The sequence below is a fragment of the Drosophila subpulchrella genome, unplaced genomic scaffold, assembly GCF_014743375.2.
Source record: "Drosophila subpulchrella strain 33 F10 #4 breed RU33 unplaced genomic scaffold, RU_Dsub_v1.1 Primary Assembly Seq165, whole genome shotgun sequence".
In the NCBI taxonomy this organism is placed as follows: domain Eukaryota; kingdom Metazoa; phylum Arthropoda; class Insecta; order Diptera; family Drosophilidae; genus Drosophila; species Drosophila subpulchrella.
In genome coordinates this window covers 20,001-39,679 of record NW_023665504.1, presented here as the reverse complement: position 1 = coordinate 39,679, position 19,679 = coordinate 20,001, and the positions used below count along the sequence as shown (strand labels likewise).

Here is a 19,679-nt window from a genome sequence, read left to right as displayed (position 1 = left end):
AAATCGAAATAATAATTGTAATAATAAATATATTATTGCATTAAATAAGAGATAAATAAATAAGCAAAAGCAAACAAATAACAAATTCGAACAAGCAAATCGAAATTATTAAATTTATTTAATATTATTATTATATTGTATATTAAATGCAATTAATTAATAAAACACTGTGTGTATATGGACCATAATATACACGCGTTGCGATATGTATTGTTCATCTCAGTTATGCGCATACATTGGATAATGCAACAACCTAAAATGTACAATGTTGTACCTGATTATTACAGGTTAATGTTTTATATAAATTTCAATATATATCGCTAAAAAAAAGTATTAATACCGTAAATGCCATTTAAAAAATACTTGATATATTATTGGTTATATGAAACTAAGACATTTCGCAGCATTCGTTTTAGGTATAAAAAATCAATTTATTGAAGGAATTGATATATGCCAGTAAAATGGTGTATTTTTAATTTCTTTCAATAAAAACATATATGACAAAATTACCAAACCAATATATAAAACTCTAAGCGGTGGATCACTCGGCTCATGGGTCGATGAAGAACGCAGCAAACTGTGCGTCATCGTGTGAACTGCAGGACACATGAACATCGACATTTTGAACGCATATCGCAGTCCATGCTGTTATGTACTTTAATTAATTTTATAGTGCTGCTTGGACTACATATGGTTGAGGGTTGTAAGACTATGCTAATTAAGTTGTTTATATAAATTTTATAATGAAATTTTATAAGCATATGGTATATTATTGGATAATAATAATTTAATTATTATATTATTCATAATATTAACAAATATATGAAAAACATTATCTCACATTAGTAAATAATTTGAATGTGAAAAACGAAGAGAAATATTTTCTTTTTCAATCAAATAATACTGAGAAATGTCTAGCATAAAAAATTTATCTAGAATTGTCTCTTATTAAAGATTAGTAAATAGAAAGCCGTTGACAATATTATTATTCTTCGTTGATTCGTTAGACCAAACAAATGCCATACAAATATATAAAATATATAACGAATTTAATAAAATGTTTTATCATTATATATAAAGAATTAATTGCAAAAAAAGTTATACACAACCTCAACTCATATGGGACTACCCCCTGAATTTAAGCATATTAATTAGGGGAGGAAAGAAACTAACCAGGATTTTCTTAGTAGCGGCGAGCGAAAAGAAATCAGTTCAGCACTAAGTCACTTTGTCTATATGGCAAATGTGAGATGCAGTGTATGGAGCGTCAATATTCTAGTATGAGAAATTAACGATTTAAGTCCTTCTTAAATGAGGCCATTTACCCATAGAGGGTGCCAGGCCCGTATAACGTTAATGATTACTAGATGATGTTTCCAAAGAGTCGTGTTGCTTGATAGTGCAGCACTAAGTGGGTGGTAAACTCCATCTAAAACTAAATATAACCATGAGACCGATAGTAAACAAGTACCGTGAGGGAAAGTTGAAAAGAACTCTGAATAGAGAGTTAAACAGTACGTGAAACTGCTTAGAGGTTAAGCCCGATGAACCTGAATATCCGTTATGGAAAATTCATCATTAAAATTGTAATATTTAAACAATATTATGATAATAGTGTGCATTTTTTCCATATAAGGACATTGTAATCTATTAGCATACAAAATTTATCATAAAATATAACTTATAGTTTATTCAAATTAATTTGCTTGCATTTTAACACAGAATAAATGTTATTAATTTGATAAAGTGCTGATAGATTTATATGAATACAGTGCGTTAATTTTTCGGAATTATATAATGGCATAATTATCATTGATTTTTGTGTTTATTATATGCACTTGTATGATTAACAATGCGAAAGATTCAGGATACCTTCGGGACCCGTCTTGAAACACGGACCAAGGAGTCTAACATATGTGCAAGTTATTGGGATATAAACCTAATAGCGTAATTAACTTGACTAATAATGGGATTAGTTTTTTAACTATTTATAGCTAATTAACACAATCCCGGGGCGTTCTATATAGTTATGTATAATGATATTTATATTATTTATGCCTCTAACTGGAACGTACCTTGAGCATATATGCTGTGACCCGAAAGATGGTGAACTATACTTGATCAGGTTGAAGTCAGGGGAAACCCTGATGGAAGACCGAAACAGTTCTGACGTGCAAATCGATTGTCAGAATTGAGTATAGGGGCGAAAGACCAATCGAACCATCTAGTAGCTGGTTCCTTCCGAAGTTTCCCTCAGGATAGCTGGTGCATTTTAATGTTATATAAAATAATCTTATCTGGTAAAGCGAATGATTAGAGGCCTTAGGGTCGAAACGATCTTAACCTATTCTCAAACTTTAAATGGGTAAGAACCTTAACTTTCTTGATATGAAGTTCAAGGTTATGATATAATGTGCCCAGTGGGCCACTTTTGGTAAGCAGAACTGGCGCTGTGGGATGAACCAAACGTAATGTTACGGTGCCCAAATTAACAACTCATGCAGATACCATGAAAGGCGTTGGTTGCTTAAAACAGCAGGACGGTGATCATGGAAGTCGAAATCCGCTAAGGAGTGTGTAACAACTCACCTGCCGAAGCAACTAGCCCTTAAAATGGATGGCGCTTAAGTTGTATACCTATACATTACCGCTAAAGTAGATGATTTATATTACTTGTGATATAAATTTTGAAACTTTAGTGAGTAGGAAGGTACAATGGTATGCGTAGAAGTGTTTGGCGTAAGCCTGCATGGAGCTGCCATTGGTACAGATCTTGGTGGTAGTAGCAAATAATCGAATGAGACCTTGGAGGACTGAAGTGGAGAAGGGTTTCGTGTGAACAGTGGTTGATCACGAGTTAGTCGGTCCTAAGTTCAAGGCGAAAGCCGAAAATTTTCAAGTAAAACACAAATGCCATACAAATATAATTATATTATATAAATCAAGCTAATTAATATACTTGAATAATTTTGAACGAAAGGGAATACGGTTCCAATTCCGTAACCTGTTGAGTATCCGTTTGTTATTAAATATGGGCCTCGTGCTCATCCTGGCAACAGGAACGACCATAAAGAAGCCGTCGAGAGATATCGGAAGAGTTTTCTTTTCTGTTTTATAGCCGTACTACCATGGAAGTCTTTCGCAGAGAGATATGGTAGATGGGCTAGAAGAGCATGACATATACTGTTGTGTCGATATTTTCTCCTCGGACCTTGAAAATTTATGGTGGGGACACGCAAACTTCTCAACAGGCCGTACCAATATCCGCAGCTGGTCTCCAAGGTGAAGAGTCTCTAGTCGATAGAATAATGTAGGTAAGGGAAGTCGGCAAATTAGATCCGTAACTTCGGGATAAGGATTGGCTCTGAAGATTGAGATAGTCGGGCTTGATTGGGAAACAATAACATGGTTTATGTGCTCGTTCTGGGTAAATAGAGTGTCTGGCATTTATGTTGGTCACTTGTTCCCCGGATAGTTTAGTTACGTAGCCAATTGTGGAACTTTCTTGCTAAAATTTTTAAGAATACTAATTGGGTTAAACCAATTAGTTCTTATTAATTATAACGATTATCAATTAACAATCAATTCAGAACTGGCACGGACTTGGGGAATCCGACTGTCTAATTAAAACAAAGCATTGTGATGGCCCTAGCGGGTGTTGACACAATGTGATTTCTGCCCAGTGCTCTGAATGTCAAAGTGAAGAAATTCAAGTAAGCGCGGGTCAACGGCGGGAGTAACTATGACTCTCTTAAGGTAGCCAAATGCCTCGTCATCTAATTAGTGACGCGCATGAATGGATTAACGAGATTCCTACTGTCCCTATCTACTTGCCCCATCCGAGCTTGTCGGAGCTGAAGGGGTGAGGCTCACCGAGCCTGTAATTTCGGTACCACGGGTTGAGCAGCTCCAAGGCTGCTCATTGAGGTTGGCCCCCTTGTGGGAGTATCGTGGTGGCTGTGGTTGACACCTATATCGCGGGTAGAGTCCTCGGGCTCGACGTGGATGTTGCGTTATACAACTCGGGTGCTGTGACCCACAGAACAGTAGAGATTTTAGATAGATCTCGCCCCTACGCAAGGGGGAGTGCTTGCCCGACAAGTAAGTACTCGAATTGCTACTGGGGTGGATGCTATGTACATAGCTATAGCTTCTAGTCCGGGGCGTTGGTCTGGCGCTTAACCTAGACCCGTGCATTATATACTCACTTGTGGGTATATTAGAATGCCGTGGTTGTAATCCCTTCATTGTGGAACACGCCACGTAAAATAAATTCGGAGGGATCCGAGACACACCTGTCCCTATCTACTATCTAGCGAAACCACAGCCAAGGGAACGGGCTTGGAATAATTAGCGGGGAAAGAAGACCCTTTTGAGCTTGACTCTAATCTGGCAGTGTAAGGAGACATAAGAGGTGTAGAATAAGTGGGAGATATTAGACTTCGGTTTGGTATCGCCAATGAAATACCACTACTCTTATTGTTTCCTTACTTACTTGATTAAATGGAACGTGTATCATTTCCTAGCCATTATACGGATATATTTATTATATCTTATGGTATTGGGTTTTGATGCAAGCTTCTTGATCAAAGTATCACGAGTTTGTTATATAATCGCAAACAAATTCTTTAATAAAACGGTGCATTTATGTATTTTTGATTTGAAAATTTGGTATAACTCCAATTACTCAGGTATGATCCAATTCAAGGACATTGCCAGGTAGGGAGTTTGACTGGGGCGGTACATCTCTCAAATAATAACGGAGGTGTCCCAAGGCCAGCTCAGTGCGGACAGAAACCACACATAGAGCAAAAGGGCAAATGCTGACTTGATCTCGGTGTTCAGTACACACAGGGACAGCAAAAGCTCGGCCTATCGATCCTTTTGGTTTAAAGAGTTTTTAACAAGAGGTGTCAGAAAAGTTACCATAGGGATAACTGGCTTGTGGCGGCCAAGCGTTCATAGCGACGTCGCTTTTTGATCCTTCGATGTCGGCTCTTCCTATCATTGTGAAGCAAAATTCACCAAGCGTTGGATTGTTCACCCATGCAAGGGAACGTGAGCTGGGTTTAGACCGTCGTGAGACAGGTTAGTTTTACCCTACTAATGACAAAACGTTGTTGCGACAGCATTCCTGCGTAGTACGAGAGGAACCGCAGGTACGGACCAATGGCACAATACTTGTTCGAGCGAACAGTGGTATGACGCTACGTCCGTTGGATTATGCCTGAACGCCTCTAAGGTCGTATCCGTGCTGGACTGCAATGATAAATAAGGGGCAATTTGCATTGTATGGCTTCTAAACCATTTAAAGTTTATAATTTACTTTATAAACGACAATGGATGTGATGCCAATGTAATTTGTAACATAGTAAATTGGGAGGATCTTTGATCACCTGATGCCGCGCTAGTTACATATAAAAGCATTATTTAATACAATGACAAAGCCTAGAATCAATTGTAAACGACTTTTGTAACAGGCAAGGTGTTGTAAGTGGTTGAGCAGCTGCCATACTGCGATCCACTGAAGCTTATCCTTTGCTTGATGATTCGATAATAAAGATGTTGCAAGCGGGCATAATCATTATGCTTGCTTGCAGCATCGCACGCCACTTTGTTTGTGGTGTGTAAGGTAGGGAAGAAGAAATATAAAAGACCTAAATTGGAAACATCAATATATAAGTAAATATTGAACAAACAAAATGTATCGTCATCTTATTAGTGACGCGATGATAAAGTGGCAAACATATTCCATGTATAAATATTCCTATGGTATTAAAATTCAAGTAAAGAGGACATATATAAAAGTTTGTATATATGGTTCATTCAATGGTAGCAGCGGTTGGTTGGTTGGTGTCTGCTCCTCTTATTGTTCAAAACTTATGTTATGGTAGCAAGTCTATATCGTCATATTATTAGTGAAGCGAAAAAGTAGTGGCAAAACATATTCCATGTATAAATAAATATTCCTATGGTATTGAAATTCAAGTAAAGAGGCCATTCAAGTAAAGAGGACTTATATAAATATAAGTATATATAATGGTAGCAGCGCGGTTGGTTGGTTGGTGTGTCTGCTCCTCTTATTGTTCAAAACTTATGTTATGGTAGCAAGACTGTATCGTCATATTATTAGTGACGCGAAAAAGTAGTGGCAAAACATATTCCATGTATAAATATTCCTATGGTATTGAAATTCAACTAAAGAGGACATATAAAATTACTATCAATGGTAGCAGTGGTTGGTTGGTTGGTGGTTGGTTGGCGGCTGCTCCTATTATTGTTCAAGACTTATGTTATGGTAGCAAGTCTGTATCGTCATATTAATTATTAGTGACGCGAAAAAGTAGTGGAAATCATATTCCATGTATAAATAGATTCCTATGGTAATGAAATTTTCAAGTAAAGAGAGGACCATTCAAGTAAGAGGACATATAAAAAGTAAGTATATGTTCCTCCAATGGTAGCAGTGGTTGGTTGGTTGGCGGCTGATCCTCTTATTGTTCAAAACTTATTTTATCAATATGAGTTTGGCAATACAATAAAGAAGACCAATCTAATCCATATAAAACTAAATGTATTATATGGATATGCTTAGGAAACCCATATATTCATAAAAAAAAATTATGTATAGAAAATTATACATATATCTTTTATATAAATGAATCGTATGGATATCGCCTTATGGTAGGTATAATAACTTTTTAAGGCATAATAATGTATAATATAGAAAATATACATTGAAATATAAATGCATTTTTATAGATATGGCGGCATATAAGTGCCATATACACAAGAATAAATAATAGAATTTACCAATATATAATTAAAATGAGATATATAAACCTAGTGAGGGGCTGCACTAGTATATGAATCGTATGGATATGGCTTATAGGTATAATACCTATAAGGCATAATAATGTATAATATAATAAATATAAATTAAGATATGAATGAATTATATAAATATGGCATAGAAATGCCATATACATACATAAGAATAAATGGTAGAATTTACCCATATATCACTGAAACACGATATATAAACCTAATGATAGCTGGCACTAGTACTGTAAACATGCACGCAATAGTGCGTGGGGTAAAAAACTACTATAGGGAGGTGGTCGTTGGCGGGCCCCTCCTCGTATTGGTCAAAACTTATGTTATGCATATGAATTTGTCAATACTATATAGAACGCCAAGCATATCCATATAAACTATGGATATGCATAGAAATCCATACAAAAGTAAAAAAAAATTATGTATAGAAAAATATACATATATTTATATAAGTGAATCGTATGGATATGGCTTATAGGTATAATACCTATAAGGCATAATAATGTATAACAAGTAAATATACATTGAAATGTGAATGCATTGTATGGATATGGCATATAAATGCCATATATATAGAAATAAATTGTATATCAATGATATAACAATTATAAACCTAGTGAGGGGCGGCACTAGTGAATGAATCGTATGGATATGGCTTATAGGTATAATACCTATAAGGCATAATAATGTATAATATAATAAATATACATTAAGATATGAATGGATTGTATAAATATGGCATAGAAATGCCATATACATAAGAATAAATGGTAGAATTTACCCATATATCACTGAAACACGATATATAAACCTAGTGATAGCTGGCACTAGTACTGTAAACAGGCACGCAATAGTGCGTGGGGTAAAAAACTACTATAGGGAGGTGGTCGTTGGCGGGCCCCTCCTCGTATTGGTCAAAACTTATGTTATGCATATGAATTTGTCAATACTATATAGAACGCCAAGCATATCCATATAAACTATGGATATGCATAGAAATCCATACAAAAGTAAAAAAAAATTATGTATAGAAAAATATACATATATTTATATAAGTGAATCGTATGGATATGGCTTATAGGTATAATACCTATAAGGCATAATAATGTATAACAAGTAAATATACATTGAAATGTGAATGCATTGTATGGATATGGCATATAAATGCCATATATATAGAAATAAATTGTATATCAATGATATAACAATTATAAACCTAGTGAGGGGCGGCACTAGTGAATGAATCGTATGGATATGGCTTATAGGTATAATACCTATAAGGCATAATAATGTATAATATAATAAATATACATTAAGATATGAATGGATTGTATAAATATGGCATAGAAAATGCCATATACATAAGAATAAATGGTAGAATTTACCCATATATCACTGAAACACGATATATAAACCTAGTGATAGCTGGCACTAGTACTGTAAACAGGCACGCAATAGTGCGTGGGGTAAAAAACTACTATAGGGAGGTGGTCGTTGGCGGGCCCCTCCTCGTATTGGTCAAAACTTATGTTATGCATATGAATTTGTCAATACTATATAGAACGCCAAGCATATCCATATAAACTATGGATATGCATAGAAAACCATACAAAAGTAAAAAAAAATTATGTATAGAAAAATATACATATATTTATATAAGTGAATCGTATGGATATGGCTTATAGGTATAATACCTATAAGGCATAATAATGTATAACAAGTAAATATACATTGAAATGTGAATGCATTGTATGGATATGGCATATAAATGCCATATATATAGAAATAAATTGTATATCAATGATATAACAATTATAAACCTAGTGAGGGGCGGCACTAGTGAATGAATCGTATGGATATGGCTTATAGGTATAATACCTATAAGGCATAATAATGTATAATATAATAAATATACATTAAGATATGAATGGATTGTATAAATATGGCATAGAAATGCCATATACATAAGAATAAATGGTAGAATTTACCCATATATCACTGAAACACGATATATAAACCTAGTGATAGCTGGCACTAGTACTGTAAACAGGCACGCAATAGTGCGTGGGGTAAAAAACTACTATAGGGAGGTGGTCGTTGGCGGGCCCCTCCTCGTATTGGTCAAAACTTATGTTATGCATATGAATTTGTCAATACTATATAGAACGCCAAGCATATCCATATAAACTATGGATATGCATAGAAAACCATACAAAAGTAAAAAAAAATTATGTATAGAAAAATATACATATATTTATATAAGTGAATCGTATGGATATGGCTTATAGGTATAATACCTATAAGGCATAATAATGTATAACAAGTAAATATACATTGAAATGTGAATGCATTGTATGGATATGGCATATAAATGCCATATATATAGAAATAAATTGTATATCAATGATATAACAATTATAAACCTAGTGAGGGGCGGCACTAGTGAATGAATCGTATGGATATGGCTTATAGGTATAATACCTATAAGGCATAATAATGTATAATATAATAAATATACATTAAGATATGAATGGATTGTATAAATATGGCATAGAAATGCCATATACATAAGAATAAATGGTAGAATTTACCCATATATCACTGAAACACGATATATAAACCTAGTGATAGCTGGCACTAGTACTGTAAACAGGCACGCAATAGTGCGTGGGGTAAAAAACTACTATAGGGAGGTGGTCGTTGGCGGGCCCCTCCTCGTATTGGTCAAAACTTATGTTATGCATATGAATTTGTCAATACTATATAGAACGCCAAGCATATCCATATAAACTATGGATATGCATAGAAATCCATACAAAAGTAAAAAAAAATTATGTATAGAAAAATATACATATATTTATATAAGTGAATCGTATGGATATGGCTTATAGGTATAATACCTATAAGGCATAATAATGTATAACAAGTAAATATACATTGAAATGTGAATGCATTGTATGGATATGGCATATAAATGCCATATATATAGAAATAAATTGTATATCAATGATATAACAATTATAAACCTAGTGAGGGGCGGCACTAGTGAATGAATCGTATGGATATGGCTTATAGGTATAATACCTATAAGGCATAATAATGTATAATATAATAAATATACATTAAGATATGAATGGATTGTATAAATATGGCATAGAAATGCCATATACATAAGAATAAATGGTAGAATTTACCCATATATCACTGAAACACGATATATAAACCTAGTGATAGCTGGCACTAGTACTGTAAACAGGCACGCAATAGTGCGTGGGGTAAAAAACTACTATAGGGAGGTGGTCGTTGGCGGGCCCCTCCTCGTATTGGTCAAAACTTATGTTATGCATATGAATTTGTCAATACTATATAGAACGCCAAGCATATCCATATAAACTATGGATATGCATAGAAAACCATACAAAAGTAAAAAAAAATTATGTATAGAAAAATATACATATATTTATATAAGTGAATCGTATGGATATGGCTTATAGGTATAATACCTATAAGGCATAATAATGTATAACAAGTAAATATACATTGAAATGTGAATGCATTGTATGGATATGGCATATAAATGCCATATATATAGAAATAAATTGTATATCAATGATATAACAATTATAAACCTAGTGAGGGGCGGCACTAGTGAATGAATCGTATGGATATGGCTTATAGGTATAATACCTATAAGGCATAATAATGTATAATATAATAAATATACATTAAGATATGAATGGATTGTATAAATATGGCATAGAAATGCCATATACATAAGAATAAATGGTAGAATTTACCCATATATCACTGAAACACGATATATAAACCTAGTGATAGCTGGCACTAGTACTGTAAACAGGCACGCAATAGTGCGTGGGGTAAAAAACTACTATAGGGAGGTGGTCGTTGGCGGGCCCCTCCTCGTATTGGTCAAAACTTATGTTATGCATATGAATTTGTCAATACTATATAGAACGCCAAGCATATCCATATAAACTATGGATATGCATAGAAAACCATACAAAAGTAAAAAAAAATTATGTATAGAAAAATATACATATATTTATATAAGTGAATCGTATGGATATGGCTTATAGGTATAATACCTATAAGGCATAATAATGTATAACAAGTAAATATACATTGAAATGTGAATGCATTGTATGGATATGGCATATAAATGCCATATATATAGAAATAAATTGTATATCAATGATATAACAATTATAAACCTAGTGAGGGGCGGCACTAGTGAATGAATCGTATGGATATGGCTTATAGGTATAATACCTATAAGGCATAATAATGTATAATATAATAAATATACATTAAGATATGAATGGATTGTATAAATATGGCATAGAAATGCCATATACATAAGAATAAATGGTAGAATTTACCCATATATCACTGAAACACGATATATAAACCTAGTGATAGCTGGCACTAGTACTGTAAACAGGCACGCAATAGTGCGTGGGGTAAAAAACTACTATAGGGAGGTGGTCGTTGGCGGGCCCCTCCTCGTATTGGTCAAAACTTATGTTATGCATATGAATTTGTCAATACTATATAGAACGCCAAGCATATCCATATAAACTATGGATATGCATAGAAATCCATACAAAAGTAAAAAAAAATTATGTATAGAAAAAATATACATATATTTATATAAGTGAATCGTATGGATATGGCTTATAGGTATAATACCTATAAGGCATAATAATGTATAACAAGTAAATATACATTGAAATGTGAATGCATTGTATGGATATGGCATATAAATGCCATATATATAGAAATAAATTGTATATCAATGATATAACAATTATAAACCTAGTGAGGGGCGGCACTAGTGAATGAATCGTATGGATATGGCTTATAGGTATAATACCTATAAGGCATAATAATGTATAATATAATAAATATACATTAAGATATGAATGGATTGTATAAATATGGCATAGAAATGCCATATACATAAGAATAAATGGTAGAATTTACCCATATATCACTGAAACACGATATATAAACCTAGTGATAGCTGGCACTAGTACTGTAAACAGGCACGCAATAGTGCGTGGGGTAAAAAACTACTATAGGGAGGTGGTCGTTGGCGGGCCCCTCCTCGTATTGGTCAAAACTTATGTTATGCATATGAATTTGTCAATACTATATAGAACGCCAAGCATATCCATATAAACTATGGATATGCATAGAAATCCATACAAAAGTAAAAAAAAATTATGTATAGAAAAATATACATATATTTATATAAGTGAATCGTATGGATATGGCTTATAGGTATAATACCTATAAGGCATAATAATGTATAACAAGTAAATATACATTGAAATGTGAATGCATTGTATGGATATGGCATATAAATGCCATATATATAGAAATAAATTGTATATCAATGATATAACAATTATAAACCTAGTGAGGGGCGGCACTAGTGAATGAATCGTATGGATATGGCTTATAGGTATAATACCTATAAGGCATAATAATGTATAATATAATAAATATACATTAAGATATGAATGGATTGTATAAATATGGCATAGAAATGCCATATACATAAGAATAAATGGTAGAATTTACCCATATATCACTGAAACACGATATATAAACCTAGTGATAGCTGGCACTAGTACTGTAAACAGGCACGCAATAGTGCGTGGGGTAAAAAACTACTATAGGGAGGTGGTCGTTGGCGGGCCCCTCCTCGTATTGGTCAAAACTTATGTTATGCATATGAATTTGTCAATACTATATAGAACGCCAAGCATATCCATATAAACTATGGATATGCATAGAAAACCATACAAAAGTAAAAAAAAATTATGTATAGAAAAATATACATATATTTATATAAGTGAATCGTATGGATATGGCTTATAGGTATAATACCTATAAGGCATAATAATGTATAACAAGTAAATATACATTGAAATGTGAATGCATTGTATGGATATGGCATATAAATGCCATATATATAGAAATAAATTGTATATCAATGATATAACAATTATAAACCTAGTGAGGGGCGGCACTAGTGAATGAATCGTATGGATATGGCTTATAGGTATAATACCTATAAGGCATAATAATGTATAATATAATAAATATACATTAAGATATGAATGGATTGTATAAATATGGCATAGAAATGCCATATACATAAGAATAAATGGTAGAATTTACCCATATATCACTGAAACACGATATATAAACCTAGTGATAGCTGGCACTAGTACTGTAAACAGGCACGCAATAGTGCGTGGGGTAAAAAACTACTATAGGGAGGTGGTCGTTGGCGGGCCCCTCCTCGTATTGGTCAAAACTTATTGTTATGCATATGAATTTGTCAATACTATATAGAACGCCAAGCATATCCATATAAACTATGGATATGCATAGAAAACCATACAAAAGTAAAAAAAATTATGTATAGAAAAATATACATATATTTATATAAGTGAATCGTATGGATATGGCTTATAGGTATAATACCTATAAGGCATAATAATGTATAACAAGTAAATATACATTGAAATGTGAATGCATTGTATGGATATGGCATATAATGCCATATATATAGAAATAAATTGTATATCAATGATATAACAATTATAAACCTAGTGAGGGGCGGCACTAGTGAATGAATCGTATGGATATGGCTTATAGGTATAATACCTATAAGGCATAATAATGTATAATATAATAAATATACATTAAGATATGAATGGATTGTATAAATATGGCATAGAAAATGCCATATACATAAGAATAAATGGTAGAATTTACCCATATATCACTGAAACACGATATATAAACCTAGTGATAGCTGGCACTAGTACTGTAAACAGGCACGCAATAGTGCGTGGGTAAAAAACTACTATAGGGAGGTGGTCGTTGGCGGGCCCCTCCTCGTATTGGTCAAAACTATGTTATGCATATGAATTTGTCAATACTATATAGAACGCCAAGCCATATCCATATAAAACTATGGATATGCATAGAAAATCCATACAAAAGTAAAAAAAAATTATGTATAGAAAAATATACATATATTTATATAAGTGAATCGTATGGATATGGCTTATAGGTATAATACCTATAAGGCATAATAATGTATAACAAGTAAATATACATTGAAATGTGAATGCATTGTATGGATATGGCATATAAATGCCATATATATAGAAATAAATTGTATATCAATGATATAACAATTATAAACCTAGTGAGGGGCGGCACTAGTGAATGAATCGTATGGATATGGCTTTATAGGTATATATACCTATAAGGCATAATAATGTATAATATAATAAATATACATTAAGATATGAATGGATTGTATAAATATGGCATAGAAATGCCATATACATAAGAATAAATGGTAGAATTTACCCATATATCACTGAAACACGATATATAAACCTAGTGATAGCTGGCACTAGTACTGTAAACAGGCACGCAATAGTGCGTGGGGTAAAAAACTACTATAGGGAGGTGGTCGTTGGCGGGCCCCTCCTCGTATTGGTCAAAACTTATGTTATGCATATGAATTTGTCAATACTATATAGAACGCCAAGCATATCCATATAAACTATGGATATGCATAGAAAACCATACAAAAGTAAAAAAAAATTATGTATAGAAAAATATACATATATTTATATAAGTGAATCGTATGGATATGGCTTATAGGTATAATACCTATAAGGCATAATAATGTATAACAAGTAAATATACATTGAAATGTGAATGCATTGTATGGATATGGCATATAAATGCCATATATATAGAAATAAATTGTATATCAATGATATAACAATTATAAACCTAGTGAGGGGCGGCACTAGTGAATGAATCGTATGGATATGGCTTATAGGTATAATACCTATAAGGCATAATAATGTATAATATAATAAATATACATTAAGATATGAATGGATTGTATAAATATGGCATAGAAATGCCATATACATAAGAATAAATGGTAGAATTTACCCATATATCACTGAAACACGATATATAAACCTAGTGATAGCTGGCACTAGTACTGTAAACAGGCACGCAATAGTGCGTGGGGTAAAAAACTACTATAGGGAGGTGGTCGTTGGCGGGCCCCTCCTCGTATTGGTCAAAACTTATGTTATGCATATGAATTTGTCAATACTATATAGAACGCCAAGCATATCCATATAAACTATGGATATGCATAGAAAACCATACAAAAGTAAAAAAAAATTATGTATAGAAAAATATACATATATTTATATAAGTGAATCGTATGGATATGGCTTATAGGTATAATACCTATAAGGCATAATAATGTATAACAAGTAAATATACATTGAAATGTGAATGCATTGTATGGATATGGCATATAAATGCCATATATATAGAAATAAATTGTATATCAATGATATAACAATTATAAACCTAGTGAGGGGCGGCACTAGTGAATGAATCGTATGGATATGGCTTATAGGTATAATACCTATAAGGCATAATAATGTATAATATAATAAATATACATTAAGATATGAATGGATTGTATAAATATGGCATAGAAATGCCATATACATAAGAATAAATGGTAGAATTTACCCATATATCACTGAAACACGATATATAAACCTAGTGATAGCTGGCACTAGTACTGTAAACAGGCACGCAATAGTGCGTGGGGTAAAAAACTACTATAGGGAGGTGGTCGTTGGCGGGCCCCTCCTCGTATTGGTCAAAACTTATGTTATGCATATGAATTTGTCAATACTATATAGAACGCCAAGCATATCCATATAAACTATGGATATGCATAGAAATCCATACAAAAGTAAAAAAAAATTATGTATAGAAAAATATACATATATTTATATAAGTGAATCGTATGGATATGGCTTATAGGTATAATACCTATAAGGCATAATAATGTATAACAAGTAAATATACATTGAAATGTGAATGCATTGTATGGATATGGCATATAAATGCCATATATATAGAAATAAATTGTATATCAATGATATAACAATTATAAACCTAGTGAGGGGCGGCACTAGTGAATGAATCGTATGGATATGGCTTATAGGTATAATACCTATAAGGCATAATAATGTATAATATAATAAATATACATTAAGATATGAATGGATTGTATAAATATGGCATAGAAATGCCATATACATAAGAATAAATGGTAGAATTTACCCATATATCACTGAAACACGATATATAAACCTAGTGATAGCTGGCACTAGTACTGTAAACAGGCACGCAATAGTGCGTGGGGTAAAAAACTACTATAGGGAGGTGGTCGTTGGCGGGCCCCTCCTCGTATTGGTCAAAAACTTATGTTATGCATATGAATTTGTCAATACTATATAGAACGCCAAGCATATCCATATAAACTATGGATATGCATAGAAAACCATACAAAAGTAAAAAAAAATTATGTATAGAAAAATATACATATATTTATATAAGTGAATCGTATGGATATGGCTTATAGGTATAATACCTATAAGGCATAATAATGTATAACAAGTAAATATACATTGAAATGTGAATGCATTGTATGGATATGGCATATAAATGCCATATATATAGAAATAAATTGTATATCAATGATATAACAATTATAAACCTAGTGAGGGGCGGCACTAGTGAATGAATCGTATGGATATGGCTTATAGGTATAATACCTATAAGGCATAATAATGTATAATATAATAAATATACATTAAGATATGAATGGATTGTATAAATATGGCATAGAAATGCCATATACATAAGAATAAATGGTAGAATTTACCCATATATCACTGAAACACGATATATAAACCTAGTGATAGCTGGCACTAGTACTGTAAACAGGCACGCAATAGTGCGTGGGGTAAAAAAACTACTATAGGGAGGTGGTCGTTGGCGGGCCCCTCCTCGTATTGGTCAAAACTTATGTTATGCATATGAATTTGTCAATACTATATAGAACGCCAAGCATATCCATATAAACTATGGATATGCATAGAAAACCATACAAAAGTAAAAAAAATTATGTATAGAAAAATATACATATATTTATATAAGTGAATCGTATGGATATGGCTTATAGGTATAATACCTATAAGGCATAATAATGTATAACAAGTAAATATACATTGAAATGTGAATGCATTGTATGGATATGGCATATAAATGCCATATATATAGAAATAAATTGTATATCAATGATATAACAATTATAAACCTAGTGAGGGGCGGCACTAGTGAATGAATCGTATGGATATGGCTTATAGGTATAATACCTATAAGGCATAATAATGTATAATATAATAAATATACATTAAGATATGAATGGATTGTATAAATATGGCATAGAAATGCCATATACATAAGAATAAATGGTAGAATTTACCCATATATCACTGAAACACGATATATAAACCTAGTGATAGCTGGCACTAGTACTGTAAACAGGCACGCAATAGTGCGTGGGGTAAAAAACTACTATAGGGAGGTGGTCGTTGGCGGGCCCCTCCTCGTATTGGTCAAAACTTATGTTATGCATATGAATTTGTCAATACTATATAGAACGCCAAGCATATCCATATAAACTATGGATATGCATAGAAATCCATACAAAAGTAAAAAAAAATTATGTATAGAAAAAAATATACATATATTTATATAAGTGAATCGTATGGATATGGCTTATAGGTATAATACCTATAAGGCATAATAATGTATAACAAGTAAATATACATTGAAATGTGAATGCATTGTATGGATATGGCATATAAATGCCATATATATAGAAATAAATTGTATATCAATGATATAACAATTATAAACCTAGTGAGGGGCGGCACTAGTGAATGAATCGTATGGATATGGCTTATAGGTATAATACCTATAAGGCATAATAATGTATAATATAATAAATATACATTAAGATATGAATGGATTGTATAAATATGGCATAGAAATGCCATATACATAAGAATAAATGGTAGAATTTACCCATATATCACTGAAACACGATATATAAACCTAGTGATAGCTGGCACTAGTACTGTAAACAGGCACGCAATAGTGCGTGGGGTAAAAAACTACTATAGGGAGGTGGTCGTTGGCGGGCCCCTCCTCGTATTGGTCAAAACTTATGTTATGCATATGAATTTGTCAATACTATATAGAACGCCAAGCATATCCATATAAACTATGGATATGCATAGAAATCCATACAAAAATAAAAAAAATTATGTATAGAAAAATATACATATATTTATATAAGTGAATCGTATGGATATGGCTTATAGGTATAATACCTATAAGGCATAATAATGTATAACAAGTAAATATACATTGAAATGTGAATGCATTGTATGGATATGGCATATAAATGCCATATATATAGAAATAAATTGTATATCAATGATATAACAATTATAAACCTAGTGAGGGGCGGCACTAGTGAATGAATCGTATGGATATGGCTTATAGGTATAATACCTATAAGGCATAATAATGTATAATATAATAAATATACATTAAGATATGAATGGATTGTATAAATATGGCATAGAAATGCCATATACATAAGAATAAATGGTAGAATTTACCCATATATCACTGAAACATGATATATAAACCTAGTGATAGCTGGCACTAGTACTGTAAACAGGCACGCAGTAGTGCGTGGGGTAAAAAACTACTATAGGGAGGTGGTCGTTGGCGGGCCCCTCCTCGTATTGGTCAAAACTTATGTTATGCGTAAACATATGATTTTGTCAATACTATAAAGAAAACTTGTTTTGTACATACAAAACTAAATGAATTATATGGATATTGAAAAATAAATGGCATTATATCCATATAATGAAAATATACTTGTATTCTCTTATTATAAGAGAGAATACCGTATAGTTGGTTGGCAAAGACAATTGAAAATACCCGAATTGCAGATGATGGGTTCAAAAACTACTATAGGGTGGTGTAGCAAATAATATGAAGATGATATATCCATATAATGGATATACACTAGTATTCTCTTATTATAATAGAGAATACCATATAAATGGTTGGCAAAGACAATTGAAAATACCCGAATTGAAGTTGACGGGTTCAAAAACTATTATAGGGTGATGTAGCAAATAAAATAATGAAGATATATCCATATAATGGAATTATATGTGTATTCTCTTATTATATGAGAGAGTACCAAACGGTTGATTGGCAAAGACAATTGAAAATACCCGAATTAAAGATATTGGGTCCAAAAACTACTATAGGATGGTCAATGGGCCGGCCATCTACTATTGACGTGACAAAATACTGTCTGTCGGTAGAGAAGATATTAATCCGTCAAATTTGTTTCTTTATTCATTTATGAATATGAGACTTGGCTCCACGGTTAATATTTTAAGCCCAAAGATAATAATGTTGAAACAAAGGCCAAGGTTTCTATTATACATAGAATAACAAATTGTTTCCGAACTTTATCGTTAATCCAAATAAATAATTACAATTGAGGCAGGCTAATAATGATATATATTTTGTATTGATAATCTTGATATATATGTATATTGGTCTGCCATTATCACATACTGAGTTATGTGATAATTCCCTGCGGGGATAAATTAAAAGAGGTGTCCCTATATTAAAAGAAAATAATATATATATATATTATTTTTTCTAACTTACATATCATATATGCGCTCGGTTTTATATTATATATTACCAAAGAGTCTTATATGAATATATACAGATAAATTTTAAATTTATCATCAAAATACAAATGATTTAATTCAATATTTTATATT

General features: G+C 32.3%; 1 non-coding gene and 1 pseudogene across 1 annotated transcript; both read left to right on the top strand.

The window, feature by feature from the left end:
• Window positions 1-525: 525 nt before the first annotated feature.
• Window positions 526-704, top strand: LOC119559086. Its single transcript, XR_005220649.1, has one exon. It is a non-coding gene; the product is annotated as a 5.8S ribosomal RNA (ribosomal RNA).
• A 401-nt stretch (window positions 705-1,105) lies between these two features.
• On the top strand, window positions 1,106-5,554 carry LOC119559083 (annotated as a pseudogene).
• The last annotated feature ends 14,125 nt before the right edge of the window (window positions 5,555-19,679 follow it).